At 44.6% G+C, this 14,603-nt stretch overlaps 2 non-coding genes across 2 annotated transcripts; both read left to right on the top strand.

Annotated features, from left to right (window-relative positions):
- Window positions 1-4,012: 4,012 nt before the first annotated feature.
- Window positions 4,013-4,084, top strand: Trnad-guc. The gene has a single exon. It is a non-coding gene; the product is annotated as a tRNA-Asp (tRNA).
- Window positions 4,085-4,697: 613 nt separating this feature from the next.
- Window positions 4,698-4,769, top strand: Trnaw-cca. Its single transcript has one exon. It is a non-coding gene; the product is annotated as a tRNA-Trp (tRNA).
- Window positions 4,770-14,603: the final 9,834 nt, after the last annotated feature.

Here is a 14,603-nt window from a genome sequence, read left to right as displayed (position 1 = left end):
TTTGACCAAAGTGTTTTCTTTTTTTTTCGGAGCTGGGGATCGAACCTAGGGCCTTGCGCTTGCTAGGCAAGTGCTCTACCGCTGAGCTAAATCCCCAACCCCTTGACCAAAGCGTTTTACCACAGGACCGCTTCTTTATTAACCATCTTGCCTTTGGTCTTATCTCCCTCCAGTCTCCTCTCAACCCCCTTTGACCTTTTGCCTCTTTTCTCTTGTCTGTCTTTGTTTTTTTTTCTTTGTTGGCACAATCTGACTGTGCCCGGGGCTGGCAATCCTCCTGCCTCCTGCCTAAGAGTATAGGCTAGCACCACTAAACCTGGCTCAAAGACACTAAAACAGAGGTCAGACCATGTCATTTTCTACTCCAAACTCTGTGACACTTGACTTTAATCCCAGAACAAAAAGACCAGACAGATATCTCTGTAGGTTCAAGGCCAGCCTACACAGTGAGTTCCAGGACAGCCAAGAGCTTTGTAGAGAGACCCTGTCTCAAAAAAAAAAAAAAAAAAAAATAAAAAAAATAGGGGTTGGGGATTTAGCTCAGTGGTAGAGCACTTGCCTAGCAAGCGCAAGGCCCTGGGTTCGGTCCCCAGCTCTGAAAAAATAAATAAATACATAAAAAATAAATAATAAAACGGGGCTGGAGACATGGCTCAGTAGTTAAGAGAACTGGCTGTTCTTCCATAGGTCCTAAATTCAATTCCCAGCAACCACGTGGTGGCTCACACCTATCTATAAATAAAGTAAATAAATCTTTAAAAAAGAAAAGGTTTTAAAAGGCCCTATTGGATCTTTCCACTTCACTCAGGATGAAAGCCCAAATCCTAGGATGGCCTCTTCCAAGGCTCTCATGCCCTAGAAACAGTCATGTTGACAAGACATGCTTTCTTCACTTTTGTGCGAATAATTATTTTTTAAAAGCTCTTTCATTTTCAACTCCATTCAATTCCATACACACATATATAAGTACTTTGATATTATCTCCCTCTACTATCCCGCCAAACCCCTTCTTCCCTCCTTCCTTCCTTCCTTCCCTCCTTCCTTCCTTCCTTCCTTCCTTCCTTCCTTCCTTTCCCCGTTTATACCCCACCACCACCTGCACCCTGATTTTTAAGCATGGGTTCATTTTGACAGGGACACACCTAATACCACTGAGGAATGGGTGGGGGTCATTTGATCCATGATGGAACACAGGGACACACCTACCTGGTGTCAACTGATGTGATCCCATCTGAACACACATTTATGAACATCCTCTTCCTTTCCCCCTCCATGGGGCCTTATGAGCCTTCCATGATCCATTGAAGATAGTTTGGCTTTTTTAGAATTATGCCAGCTGTTGCGTGCACAGAGGGTGCAGGTCTACATGAGTGCAGTACCCACAACGACCAGAAGAGGCCAATGGAACCGCGGGAGCTGAAGTTACAGATGACTGAGTTACCTGATGTGGGTGCTGGGAAGCAAACTTGGGTCCTTGCTACAGCAAAGTGTGCTCTTAGCCACATCAGCCAGCTCGACACTCCTCTTAATCATCCTTTTTCCTCCTCCATGCATTTCTGCTCTTGGGATGCGTTTGTCTGCCTCTACTAAGATTAGCTGATTAATGTCGGACACACTGTAAGCTCAGCACATGGCTAAGTAACCAGGCCTTGCCTGTCAACTAAGATAGATGATTAGGCACCAATAACGGAAAAACGAGCGTGCCACATGCATTGTATAAACACACATACTAGTAATAAATTTTCCCCTTCGTGGCTGGCATTTACTTTTTAACGTACAAGCACATGGATCTAAGCATCTAAGGGAAACTGCAGAGGACTGGCTGCCAATGCTTATATGATTTACCAGCTTTCCCTCACTCTGTGCTGGCTAGATTTGTACCAGCCAGACACAGAAGCTAGAGTTATCTGAAAGGAGAAAACCTTAATTGAGAAAAACGACTCCATAAGATCCAGCTGTAAGATTTTCTTAGTGATTCACGGGGGGCTGCGGGCCCAGCCCATTGTGGGTAGTTCCAACCCTACGCTGGCGGTCCAAGATTCTCTAAGAAAGCTGGCTGAGCGTTCCTCTGTGGCCTCTGCATCAGTTCCTGCTCTGTTCGAGTCCTTTGACTTCCTTGATAATGGACTGCAATATGGAAGTGTAAGCCGAATAAAACCTTTCCTCCCCAACTCGCTTTTTTTTGGGGGGGGAGGGGAGGGAGGGGGTCATGGTGTTCCCTCTCAGCCATAGAAACCCTAAGACCGTAACTCTGCGTACGATTCTATTTCAGCCCTCACCTCACAGGCTGCTGAGATGAGCGCGAATAGTCTTGTGAGACATGATTACTATCCAAGACTCGAAGCTTCCAGAATCAACCAACCATTCTGCTATCTGCCTCCACCGAGTGTCCTTTGGACTGCCAGTCGGCATTTGTAACCTGCGCTTTCTCCCAATGCTGACCGTGAGGAATCTCCCACACCCGGTTCAGGTTAAATACCAGTCTTTTTCCCCTTTCCATTTTAGGAAGACAGACAGCAGATGCTGAGCTGCCTGCACGCTCCCTGATCCCAGCTGACTCAAGCTCCTGCTTAGCGTCCCCAGGGAGTAAGTAGTAACATATGTGTCAGAACACAGGCATGGCTCTGCTAAGACAGGGCGAAGCAGGCAGTGAGCGCCTCTTCTCCCATATAAGGAGCAGGGCAAACAGGTGATTCATTTGACCTGGGTTCCAGCTTCCTTGTAACTCTGCCAACTAAAAGACCTAGGGCAAGCCCTTTAAAACTCACCCAGAAAAGGGCATCACCATAGTTACCACAGGACTTTTGGACCTCAGAAGAGTTATTGGATAGTAAGAAGATATCAGAAGCTACAGGATATGGGGCAGTGGGGGGTAGGAGGTTAATAGAGTTAGAGGTGGAAGGGGGGGAAAAGGCCAAAACACACCTCTGAAATTGCCATTTCTGTCTCTATTAAACAAATAATCCTGCCACCAGATTTTTTTTAAATCACCATGTAATTTATGGCCATAAAAATACAATAGTTAACACACTGCAAGACCAGGACCCCTTGAGATACACGAGTGAAAGTTCTAATATTGATATTGGAACTAGCTGGCTGGCTCCAACTATAACATAGCGTAAGATTTGGGATTTACCCAAGAAGGTCTCCCATTGCATCTAATACAATGTCTGGTACACGGTACGTTCCAAATATCTTCTGAATCCCTGTCAGTGATGTGTGTTTACCTATAGCTGTGTAAATGTTCTTGGTGACAAATCAAAATTTCTATGCGAGGTCCTCCCTGTTCCCCCTAGGGGAAATGGCTCGATCTTGTTTATGAAACGGCTTAATTTATCACAATAATTGTGATATATATGAATATATCCTATTGGTCCTGTTGCTGTATTTTCACAGCTCTATGTTAACCGATGGAACGCCTTTGGTTTTTAATTCTTTAAGTGCAATATTACTTAATAATGCATTTACAACTTGCTTCTGTTCCTTTTAAGTTGTAGACACCTTTAGACGGGGATATAGGAAAAGTCAGATGGTCAGTGAAGTTTTCATTTTAAGAGAGTTCATCAAGAGCACAGATCCTTTTGTGTCACGAACGCTGACGAATCGTCTGAAGACACACAGAGCTTCGGAACATCTCTGACCGTACTAGAGATCTGGCACCATAGGATACACTTGAACTTCAACTTCTGATAGAAAAGACGAATTTGTGAGGATCTCAACTCATTTCAACCCTTCGTCACGATTGAACACAAAAGACCGAAGCATCTGGAAAGCTTCGGCGGCTCTGCTAAGATATTTTCACATAGTTCACTCACGTTGGCTTGGGAGTGTAGTTTATTCTACAGAGAGACAGAGCCAGCGACATGTCCAGATAAAGAAATACAGCAGCCCATCCCAAAAAGTCCAATTTCGAATCCTCCAGCTACGAGACGCTGCAACCTAGGGGGAAAAAAAAAAGAAAAACAACTTAGTTCTCCTTTAAGTAAGATCTGGAAAAGGACTTCCTCACAGCTCCTCGTTAGTATAGTGGTTAGTATCCCCGCCTGTCACGCGGGAGACCGGGGTTCAATTCCCCGACGGGGAGGTTGTAAATATTTTCTTTTCTCTGGCCGATATCAAGGACTTGATATCTCTGTTTGAAAAGCTGGGGAATCCTTTGTAAACCAAAAACTGTCTTCTTCAAAACAATTGCTTTTAAGTGTCAATGCTCCCTGTGAGACAAAAAACTCTCTGCGAGAGAAAACGCCTAGCGCTTTTGGCCCGGACAGCGCACGCTCAGCGGGGATCAACTTTGGTGTCCCGGCGCCATTTGGCACAGGCCCGCGCGTGCGCAGTGGGATCCCGCCAGATTACAAAGGGAGGTCACTGGCTCGGCGCGCAGATAGCGTGGGGGAGGGGAGACGGCGTCTCCGCCCCTAACGGGCGGGGGCGGGGCGGCCGGAGCGGAAGTGGCTGCCGGAAAGGAGAGGAAGAGTGTGTTTCCTTCGACTCCGCCGACCGGATTAGACGCCAGCTAGTCTCCCGCCTCCGCTGTTTTACTACCTAACTTAGACGGAGAGGGAAAGTCGGGCGCCGAGTGAACCCGCTCAGTCTCTGCCAGCTCTCCCGAGTGAGAGGCAGGGAATAAGTGTGGGATGCATGCTTCAGCCGCCATGTTTTCGGACTCCTAAGAAACCGCGCGAGCCACAGCCCAGCAGGACCTCGTGGCGCAACGGTAGCGCGTCTGACTCCAGATCAGAAGGCTGCGTGTTCGAATCACGTCGGGGTCATAGGCTTTTTTTCTTCCAAATTCACTAATCAACTGTGGACTGTGGTGTATTCCCGCCACTTTTTAAAAAATGCTTCTTGTGCTCTGAACCTTCGTTCAGAAGTTACCGTCATACTTTAATTGCTGAAAAATAAGGCCTATCAAATATTGTAGCGCCTGAAGTCTAGGTTTAGGCCTTGTAAAGTGAGGTGGCTTGTTTTGTTCCGTTTTGTTTTTTGTGCATACAGTGCCTTGGGAACTGGTCTTTCTGCTCTGCATTGGGTTTCTGAACCCGCTGTGATTTTTTCACAGCAATTACATAATATTGGGGTGCAGACTTTATAAAAAAAAAAAACAGCTTTGACCCATTATTTGCCTTTTGAAAGCGAGATCATATACAATTTATTAAACGATAACCGGTTTTGAGCAGCAGAAAAGTTACATTGTAAGCCAGTGGGTGCCAAATGCTGGAGTAAGTGTTGTGAAAGTAACATAAACTGGAATGGAGTTACACAACAGAGACCACTGCTCTGCCCTGGGTGGGTCCTTATAGCACATCACAAGGTGGTGCAGTGTGTTCTGTCTGCATCAAAAAAGGTGAGATTTTGTTCAAAGGAAATATGTTTGGTTCAAGCTAAGATAAAGAAATGTTGTAATGTTTGCTCCAGATGCAAAATGGGAGAAAGATATACTGAATTGTATATTCAAACATTTCATGTTGGAGTCCTGTCTCCTACCCCCATCTTCAGTAACTCGGAATGTGGCTCTTAGGAGACAGGCCTTTTAAAGAGCTGAGTAAGTAAAACTGAGGCTGTCAGATAGAGTCCTGATGCCATCTGACTGGCGTCATGCTTTTGGACACACGTCAAGGACACATGCATATAGAAAGTTGGTGTTCGGATGGAACAAGAAGGCAGACACCCTCAGATGAAAACAGGGAGGGTTGCCTGCTTCTAGAGAGAAAGGGAGACTGGCTGGTGAGGTAAATGAGAGAGGCGGGTCATACAGGACCTTCCTTCTAATTCTTCTGAGGGAAATGCAGAGGTCACCATAATCCTTAGCTTTTGTTATTCACAACTTTGGCAAGATCATAAAGAACTTAAAACCTAGCTTAGACTTCTGGACTGCACCCTGACAATATAGAAGAGAAAATTTGAGGTTTCGTTTACCATACAAGTTAAGAGGAACGAATAAAGCCAAAAATAGCAAAATACTATCTAGGCTGTAAAGCAGTAGTGTTCTGTTTTCTGTTCTGGTTGTGTTGCTGTAATAAAACACTGAAAGCAATTTGGGGAAGGCAAGGGTTTATTTCAACACAACTTACAGTACATCAGTGAGAGAAATCAGGACAGGAACTCAAGAGAAGAACTTGAAGCAAGACTACAGAAAAATGCTGCTTGCTGGAGTCCTCAGGCTCAGGCTTATCTAGATTTCTTACACAGCCCAGGACCACCTAGGGAATGGAACCACCAACAGTGGGCTGCCCTCCATGCCTTAACAAGGCAGTTCCTCCCAGCAATTCCATAGGCTAATCTGATTCGAGCAGTTCCTCACTGCATGAGACTCTCAGATGACCCTAGGCTTAGTGAAATTGACAAAGCTGGCCTGGCTATTTTCGTTTGTTTGAGACAAGATCTCACTGTGTAGTTCTGGCTGTCTTTTTGTTGTTCTTTTTTTCGGAGCTGGGGACCGAACCCAGGGCCTTACGCTTCCTAGGCAAGTGCTCTAACCACTGAGCTAAATCCCCAACCCCAGTTCTGGCTGTCTTAGAACTCTATGTAGACCAGGCCGGCCTCGGATTCACATATCCACCTGCCTCTGCCTCCTGAATGCTGGGATTAAAGGGATATGTTACATTTGGCCAATCACTACCCCATCCCCTAAAATTTCCACTCAAAGGTTCTAGCTTTTTCCCCAAAGCTGATCTGTGTAATTTCTTAGAATGGCTAATTGGGTGGGTTAGTATAATTTAGAAGCAATCTGAAACTGCATTTTAACTAGTCTATATTTATTCTATAGGGATGACATGTAGAGAGAAACTCAAGAACACTAAAATCCAACTTTCATATTTGAATCTTCAGTCACATTTTGTTTATCTACTTATATTTACTTATTTAAAAAATTTCTGTGTGTGTATTTGGGGGAAGTGTGCCTTTAGAGGCCATAGAAGGCTTCAAGACTCCTCGATCTGGAGGGACAGGTTGTGCAATGCCTCATGGATTCTGGAAACAGTTCAGGACCTCTGGAAGGACATCAAGCACTCTTAACCGCTAAGCCCTCTCTCCAACCAAGCCTTGAATTTTTCACGTAATAGCTCTCTGGCTTTTTGCTTGTTCATTAAAAAAAAACAAAACAAAAGTCTAGTATTATTCCCACAATGAACAGTCTTTTTTTTTTTTTTTTTTTTTTTGGTTCTTTTTTTTTTGGAGCTGGGGACCCGAACCCAGGGCCTTGCGCTTCCTAGGCAAGTGCTCTACCACTGAGCTAAATCCCCAACCAAGTCTAGTATTATTTATCCTAAAAAGGGATTTATCTACTAATACAGTATAATCTGGTTATATAGTCACCTAATTAATAACCTTTCTTCCGAAGTCAATTACCTAAAACAGATACTCCCTGAATGAGCTGATTAAATGGAATTTTTTAACGGGCAACCTTGAAGACAGACTTTGAATACTGGTTATTTTGGAGGGGGGATTAGATTTGGGTGGGTGGTTGGTTGGTTTTCCTCTGCCCGCCTCAGCTGTCTGCTGATGCTCCAGGTATGTCTTTACCACACCCAGTTCTCACACTAGTTTTTCTTAACTAACATCTCATTGTCTTGGGGGTGGGGAGGCATGCATGTGGAAGTGAAAGGCAGCCTGTAGAAATCAGTTCTCTCCTTGTACCATGGGAGCCCCAGGGATGGAACTTGAGCTGTCAGCTTGTCCGCCAAGTGCTGTATCCCTTCAGGCATCTGACCAGCCCTCTCACACGAATGTAAAAGAAAAATATTTATGATATAGACCCATATATGTTGATCATAGAAATCTTGGAAAATATAGAAAAGGAAGAACTGCCCAGTAGAACTGCTTTGTTTTTTTCGGGTGCATGAGCCAAGGGGTGCTGTTGGAGGTCAGAGGTCAGTGTGCCAAGGCAGCTCTCTCCTTCTGTCTTGAGGGTTCTAGGCATCAGGAACTTACTGTGCTATCTTTGTTTATTTTTGCTTTTCAAGACAAGGTCTCTGTGTAGCCTGGCGGGCCTGGGACTCACTCTGTATACCATGCTGGCCTTGAACTCACAGAGATCTGCCTGCCTCTGCCTCCAGAGTGCTGGGATTAAGGGTGTGTGCTCCCTTTCCCTCAGTTGGAGTACTACCAACCTTAGGGTCAGTACTAATCTGGTATTTCTTATGGCGCTGATATGTTCCCCAAAGTCCATGTGTTGGAAGCTCAGGCCACAGCTGCTGGCCCCATTGAAAGCACTGACCATCAGTGGGGTTAATCCATAGATCATTTTATACCAAACGGGTTAGTAGGTGGTAGAGCCTAGTAGATGGATATATATTGGATTTTCTGTTTCTTAAATTTACTTTATGTGTAAGAATGTTTTGTAGACCTGTGAATTACATTTGTTCCTGGTGCCCTCAGAGATCAGAAGTTCCCTGAAACTGCAGTTAAGAATGGAGTTAAGCTACCATGTGGGTGCTGGGAATTGAGCCCAGGCCCTCTGCAAAAACAGCAAATGCTCTTAACCTGTGAAACCCTCTCCAGCCCTCTGAGGGGTATACGTTGTCCCTCCTGACTTCTGTCTCTCTCTGCTTCTTGGCTGCTGTAAGGTGAGAGTTTTCCTCCACCAGGCATTTCTGTGATAATGTTTCTGCCTTGTCGTAGGCCTAGGAGAGATGGGGTCAGCTGGTCACAGAGAGAGAAATCTCTGAAAGTGTGAGGCAGCACGGACCTTTCGAGTGCTGCACTGATTTGCTCAGATATAAGGTCAAAGGGACAGCAAATGACTAATGTTGGGTTTCAGATGAGGATAAGCAGCCAAGGTGCATATTTAACATACCAAATCCAACCTGGCCTCCAGGCTCTCCCAGCATCCCTCAGTCCACAGGACAGGCTGGCATACCAGCCCTCTACCCTGAACTTCCCAGCCCAGGGGCGACCTTCCTCCTTCCCTCCCTCCCTCCCCCTCCCTCCCTCCCTCCCTCCCCTCCCTTCCCTAGGTCTATCTCTCCCTATCCCCCCCCCCTTCTCGATGCACTTTTGTGCTTTCTCTCTCTTTCCTGCCTCCCTGTCCATGACTTCACTAATCCCCTTCTACGTGAACTTTCTGCCCCCAATGAACCTGCCTTTTTATTTTAATTTGGCTTGAATTGACCTATTTCGTCAGAGAATGCCTATCAACTTTTCATATATATTTAATCTTTAATTTTTAAACATATGTGCCTGTGTGGATTTGTACATGAGAGTACTTACCCACAGAGGTCAGAAGAAGAGGACACCAGGTCCCTGTGAATTATAGTATCAGGCAGTTGTAAGCTGCCGGATATAGATGCTGGGAGCTGAACTCCAATCCTCTGAAGAAGCAGCAAGTTGTTCTTAATTGCCAAACCACCCCTACGGTCCGTGAATAGTTGTTATTATTGTTGTTGTTGTTGTGTAGGTGCATGCCTCATGTGGGGGAACACAGAAAGGTCAGAGAACAACTCTGTGAAGTCGTTTCTCTCCTACCACCTTTATGTTGGTTCTGCATGGGGAACAAACACACTGACCATCCCTCCAGACTGCTTGATTCTCTTGATACAGGCTATGTAGCCTAGGCTGGCCTTGAACTCACAATCAGCCTTCCAAGTGTGAAAATTACATACAAACATGTTAAAAAAAAAAAAAAGTGTGTTACTATTCCCTTCCCTGAGACAGGGTTTTACTATGTAGCGCTGGCTGTCCTGGAACTCAATGTCATAATCCAGGCTGGCCTCGAACTCACAGAGATCCACTAGCTTCTCTTTCCCTACTGCTGATATTAAAGGCATGAAACACCATACCTGGCACATTTCTCCCCACCCCCTACCCCCACCCCCACCCCCTCTCTCTCTCTGTGAGTGCGTGTGTGCGTGCATGCGTCTGGTTAGTTGGTTGGTTTTTTGAGACAGAATTTCTCTTTGTATAGCTTTGGCTATCCTAGAACTCACTGTGTAGAACAGGCTGGCCTCCAACTCACAGAAACCTACGTAACTCTGGCTCCCCAACTGGGGCTAAAGATGTGCGACACCACTGCCTACCACATATTCTAAGTAAATGTCACTGTTGTCATGGCCATGCAACATCTCCTCTTATGGATATGCTGGAAGGTATCTGTCATGGTTAAGCACGGGAAGTCCGCACGCCACACGCTAGTTTTGAGGCTTGGGCCTGTCTGTGGCGACTCTCAGAAGGCTCTTAAGTCTGTGGGACATGGACCCTGGTGGTAGAAATAAGCCCTTAGAGATGAATAACGTAATATCCTTACATTTGCAACCAATCCCATGTGAAACAGGCTTAAAAAGTCAGGTGCAAGTTAATAGTATGAGAAAGGGGGCAATGGGAATATGGTTAGATGGAATTCACAGAACCTCAGTTCAACCAACATCAACAGAAAATAAGCAAAATAAGTTTTCCGATGTAATAATTGCACCAGATCTCTTTTTTAAACCTTTTCGTTATCTAAAATATTTTTTCTACTGATTCTCAAGGCTTTAGGCATCATTCGTATTTTAAGGTTTTTCTTAGTACCCATTTCAATGTAAAATATATTTTACTATTTTAGGTAATAAGATGTGGGGTGGTGGGCTGTAAAAGGTATCCTGGTTCCCTGTCGAGATAAGGTTGAAGCCCTGGTGACCTTAAGGGATGACAGGTGCTTCCCTAAACTCCCAGGAGGCTGGGCCCCTCTCACATAGCTACAGTCCCCCGACCCCCCAGCCCCCTGTAGAGAGGCTTGTAGCCATCAGTCAAGTAGAAGCAGGACCACGCCCTCCCATATGTAGATGAGGTACTCCCAAGCTCTCAGATCAAGCCAATAGGAAGCACCTGCTGTCAGACCCTGACCAACCCCTCCCACATGTAGATTAGGTATTCCCAAGCTCTCAGGCCAAACCAATAGGAAGCACCTACTGTCAGACCCTGACCCACCCGGAAACTGTATAGAAGAATCCTATCCAGGAGGATTAAAGGTGTGCAATAATTACTCTGTCGCCTGAGAGCTTCTGTCGTAAGAGCTGTAACAGGGCTGCTTGGGAAAGAGATCTGTCCTCCGGATACCACCGCCAGATGCTCCCCTGTACCCCTAGCGGGCTGGTCAGCCTCCTCTTGGAGCAACTGAAGCAGCAGCGGCCGCGGAGGCAGTTCTCCCTCCCTGCCCGAGTTCTCCCCTTCACTTGAACCCGCGCACCTAGCCGAACCAGAGATCTCCGGGGAAAGCCTCCAGTACGCAGGCCCACAATAAGATACTAAGTTGTTTGTTGTTAAATCAAGGTCTCACTATTGCGCTCTAACTGGCATCAAAGTTGCTATCCTCCTGCCTCAGGTTCCTCAGTCCTGGAATTACAGATGACCATTCCCAGATGTGCTGGAAGTTTTGTCTTTTTTTTTTTTTTTTTTTTTTTTTTTTTTTTTTTAGCCGGGGAAAGGGCCTTCAAGCTTGCTAGGCAAGCTCTACCACTGAGCTAAATCCAACCGTGCTGGAAGTTTTAAAAAATATTAAAACTTAGGTGAGCAAAAGGCTTAGTGGTTAACGATTGGGGTCCTGAAGTAGAGACTGAGAAGGGCAGCTTGAGAATCTAACTGAAGCAATGAGGCCGAATACAGCGGCAAGCTGGTAAGACTTGAGTCACAGGTGCTTCCGAAATCATCCATGCTGACTGCACAGATTAATAGGAAGCTCAGAGGGAAACTTAGAGCCAGGAGCTCCCAGTCTCTGAAAGAGGCTCCTGGTTTACAGTCCAAGATCCCGGACATCCAGGGCTTCAAATGACAAACCGCATCTTGTAACTGAATGGATGGAAGGTGGGAGGGAGGGAAGGAAGGAGGGAGGGAAAGTAGGAAAAAAGTGGGGGGCGCGGGGGTATGGGGCGAACAGGGGTGTCTGGCATTGATGGTGCTTACCTTTACTCAGCACCACCCAGGAGGCAGGTGGATGGATCTCCGAGTTCCAGGCCAGCTTGGTCTATAAATCAAGTTCCAGGACAGCCAGGGCTGAACATATGTTTTTTTAAGAGGCAAGTTTAGAAGCCGTAATTAAGAACAGATTTACTAGCCTAACCTCCTGCCCTTACCGTATATAGAACGTGAGAGATAAATATTCTCGACTTTGGAATTCTACAACAGTTAAAAACAAAACTTACTTTAATCACTAACATAAGTTCTGGAAGCATGGGTACATGGGGCATCTCCAATTACCATTTGGTGAGAAAAGTCTAGAAAAGCAAAGTTTTTGATAGCTGACGAAAGTAATCATGTCTCCTAAGAAATTTAGTTTAAGAATTCTAGTGTCTAGTGTCTAAGTTTTTGCTTAGGGAACAATTGCAGGCATCCACAGTGCAATACTTTGTGAATCACAGACTGAATGTTGGGATTGAATGTTGGGCACGCTACGTACAGGGTTTAAAACGACCTCTAGGGCTGGAGGGATGACTCCGTGGTGGAGAGCAGTGTGCATTTCTTTTCTAGGCTCTAAATTCACTTCCTAGCACACACATCTGGCCATTCGCAATTGCCTGTGCATCCGGTTTCAGTAGATTCTAGCACCCTTGTGCTCCTTAGGAACCTGCATGTACCCACACATGCCAAGAAAACGCAAAAATAAAAAGCTACCAACACACACACACACACACACACACACACACACACACACACACACAAAATAACAAAAAGCACTCGTGGCATCTGTGAGTTCAAGGCCAGCCTGGTCTGCAAAACAAGTTCCTGGACAGCCAGGGCGATTATACAGAGAAACCCTGTCTCAAAAAAAAAAAAAAAGAAAAAAAAAGAAAACAAAACAAAAACAACAACAACAACAAAAAAAACAACAACAAAAAGCAAACAAAAGAATGAGAATAAATGTGTTGGTGGCATGCTTTAATCCCAGCCCCTAGGAAGCAGAGGCAGTCAGATCTCTTTGAATTCAAGGGCAGTCTGGTCTACTGAGTGAGTTCCAGGACAGCCAACGCTAATCAGGGAAGTCCTATCTCCAAAATATAAGTAATAAAAATAATATAAATTAAAACATCAGACTCAAAAGGTGAATTCCTGTATATGGTTTTGGTCTTTGTGTGTGGAAGGATGGTGGGGAAAATAGAATGTGTTATTGTCTCTAAGGGTTAAACTCCCTGGAAATTTTCTGCTGCAAAAGCCCAAAGGAAGAAAAACTAAAAATCAGAGTTGATACCTCCTTCTCCAGAGATCTGCTTCATCAACCTAGCTACACTGGTAGTCTCACCCAACGGGACAACAGTTAGCCTGAATTCTACTATGCACGCCCTCCTCTCTGGTCCGATCTAGCCCTGGTAACTGAATCATTTCAGAATAGCAATGATGGTTTCCTAAAGCACAGACCACGGTCAAATTCTTCAATTACAGAGGCTACAGGATTATTTGCTAATTCGAGGACCATAAAATAAACCTGTTGATTCTGTGGCCTGGCAGAGAGAAGAAAGTTCTGGACTTTATAAGTTCTATGTACTTGCCCTGGTGATAATTTCACAGTTTGACTAGAAAAAAATAACTAAGATACACTGCACATTGGGACAACCCCACATGGATTTATTAGGGTTAAGAGTCTGCAATATCATGCTTTTGATGATTAGTTCAATTCCACAGGAAAATGAAACACTTCTCTGTGTACCCAATGAAGCTAAGGGGGATCTTTTACAAGGTATAAAATAAATCTATTAAAAAACTTGTTAGAACACTATTTTTAGTTTGCATTACTGAGCTTAACAATACTGTTGTTTAAACACATGTGAATACTGAGAGTTTTCTGGGTCTTTTGTTTTGTTTTGTTTTTGAGACGGTTTCTCCCTGTAGCCTTGTGGCTATCCTGGAACTCATTCTGTAGATCAGGCTGGCCTCAAACTCAGAGGTCTGCCTGACTCTGCCTCCCTGTTACTGGGCTCAATGTAGTGCCAACATAGCCCAGGTCCTACAGTGCTGAGATTTTAAAGAGGAGAACTAGCAATAAAGTTCCCTCTAGGAAAATAGCCTACCATTAAAATAATGTTCTGCCAGGCCGTGGTGGCACACACCTTTGACCTCTGTTGCACTCAGGAGGAGGCTGACAGATCTGAGTTCGAGGCCAGTCTGGTCTATATACTGAGCTCTATAACAGCCAGGACTACATAGAGACCCTTCTTGAAAATACAAAATAAAACGTATCTTTAAATTTAAAGGTCCATTTTTTAAGAACTTAAGGTTATGCTTTTCAATTCCTTTCAATATAACCATAAACAGGTAAACATTGTTTAAGTATTTTTCCATTGATATTTTTTATTTTGTTCATGTTTAAAATTTAAGACTTTTTATAGAAGATACTCTCGAGCTTAGACACTGAGGAAATGATTAAGATACTGTGAATCTGAGGTCAGCTACTTCCTCTCCTGAGAAGTATTCTGAAACATTTCCTGTGTGGGTATACATTTACATTGTCCAAAAACATATGTACAATGGAGACATTATACATTTTCATTGGCATTTACTAACTACACGTCTTATTGCGACTTTTTACATGTATAGTGAACTCTGATCATGTTTGCCCATATATGCAATTTATTACTGGGAAACATTTGTGGTCAGTATTGTGTTCTAGGAAACAGAACTGTGGTATATTTGAGATTGCA

The sequence above is a fragment of the Rattus rattus genome, chromosome 1 (genome assembly GCF_011064425.1).
Source record: "Rattus rattus isolate New Zealand chromosome 1, Rrattus_CSIRO_v1, whole genome shotgun sequence".
Classification (NCBI taxonomy): domain Eukaryota; kingdom Metazoa; phylum Chordata; class Mammalia; order Rodentia; family Muridae; genus Rattus; species Rattus rattus.
This window is presented reverse-complemented; position numbering and strand designations above follow the sequence as displayed.